Source organism: Odontomachus brunneus, unplaced genomic scaffold (assembly GCF_010583005.1).
Source record: "Odontomachus brunneus isolate Ranch 3 - 2012 unplaced genomic scaffold, Obru_v1 Obru_scaffold_378, whole genome shotgun sequence".
NCBI classification, from domain to species: Eukaryota; Metazoa; Arthropoda; class Insecta; order Hymenoptera; family Formicidae; genus Odontomachus; species Odontomachus brunneus.
In genome coordinates, this window is record NW_022639828.1 from 58,382 (window position 1) to 60,397 (window position 2,016).

The window sequence follows — 2,016 nt, forward strand, 5'->3', positions numbered from 1 at the left end:
ATATATATATAATTACAACATTTGTTCATACTGACTAAATATTTATTCACATAGCACGTAATATTACATTATATCACAGTAATATTTCCGTAATAATATAATATCGCAAAAATATTACGGGAATATTACTGTGATATTATGTATATTACGTGTTATGTGGGTAGTTATATTCACTAAACAATTTAGTTGAACATATTATTGAAATAAATCTTAGTTATTATGATTAACGTTTTTCAGCGTGGCATTATATTTAATGCATATATGTTTATATATGGAAAGTATTATATGTTCTTCATGATTTTGTTCCTCTTTCTTATATTTTATCATAATTTTCAATGAAAATGAAATGTATAAAGGATATACATTTTCTTTTCCTTTCTTTTAATATTATCTTGACATTTTATGGTATTAAAAGTAATATTATTTCCAGCACAAAGCAACATTAAATGTAATATTGACCAACCTTGTATTAATATTTGGTTGCATCATTTCTTTAATGTTCTGGAAAGTAACATTTTAAGATCAGAATAATATTCTTCTTACGTTTACAAATGTTACTCAAATATTTTTAAGACGTCTTTTTTAAGACATTATTAAATCTTTAGTAAAACGACGTCTTTACGATATCTTTGAGACTTTCTGTAAACATACATTTCAAAATTATTTCTTCTAAATGTTTTTGGAATATTCACCCAGATAGCCAAACTTGCACGAACAGATTTCGAGTAGAGCTTGCTATTAACTTTTGATGGCAAATAGATAATATATTTGATGCAAGATCTGTTATATCAAATCTTGCTGCCAAATTGCCGTCACATATGCGGCAGAGCTTGTTGTTGGATAATTGCTGCAGATTTGCAGCAAAAACCGCGCAGAACTTGTAGCGATTTGACGGCAGATTGACGGCAGAAACCGCGCAGACCTTGCTGCAAGAGCGGTGCACTTGGACACGGTGTATTTGGACACAGCCAATCACAGCACCGTGTGATTAGAGACATTTGTAGGGACCCTTGGAACAGCGACTTGTGATTGGACTGTGTCCAATTGCCCCGTGTCCAACTGATATACACCCCCTTGCTGCGCTGCAAGCTTTGTGCGGTTTTTGCTGCAAATTTGGCACCAATTGCCCGACTGCAAGATCTGTTGTCAAAACCGTAGCCTAATGTAGATGGCTATGGTTTTGCTGTGGGTTTTTGATCAAATTTGTTGCCAATCTGCACGCAGTCTGCGCTCAATTTGCTTACTGGGCAAATAATAGCATTGTGCTAGCATAGTGCCAGCAAATTCGGTCATACTTTTTCAACAGATTCCAATCCACTACGTCCGCATTAAACTTAGTTTTTGACAATACGGTCTGATAATATAATGTGACAAAAAAAAATGCAATAAAATTCGCATATATCCTGCTAACGCAGGATTCATACCGCGTCCGATGTTCGACGTACGATATCCAATAAGAGAACAGCTTTCCAATAGAGAATTGAATTCCAATAGAAAATTGAAAACAGTTGTTCTTCTATTGGATATCGTACGTTGCATGTCGGATACCGGGCGCGGTGTGAATCCTGCATAACATTAAGTTTTAGCAAAAGTGTAACAAAATTTACGTACATCGTGTTTTCACAGCGTGATAGCAAAAACAGCAAAAATCGAACGTGCCGTCATAATGTAACAACAAAATTGCGGCAAAATTGGAGCACGGCCTGCCATCACGATGTGACAGCAAAAACGCAGCAAAAATCGAACAGGACGTGCTGTCACAAACTTCTAAAAATATTTATTTTGAATTACTTATGGAACACCCTTATAGAAATATCATACTAAGAATCATTGATAATTACTTATTATCCAGTATTTTTAATACTGAAAATAAGTAATTATTAATGATTCTTAGTATGATATTTCTATAAGGGTAATAGATGTATACTTTCTAAATTTTTTTTATATACAGGGTGTTCGGAAAGTACCGGGACGCCCGAATATCAGGAAAAATATAAGTTTTACAAAAAAATGTTT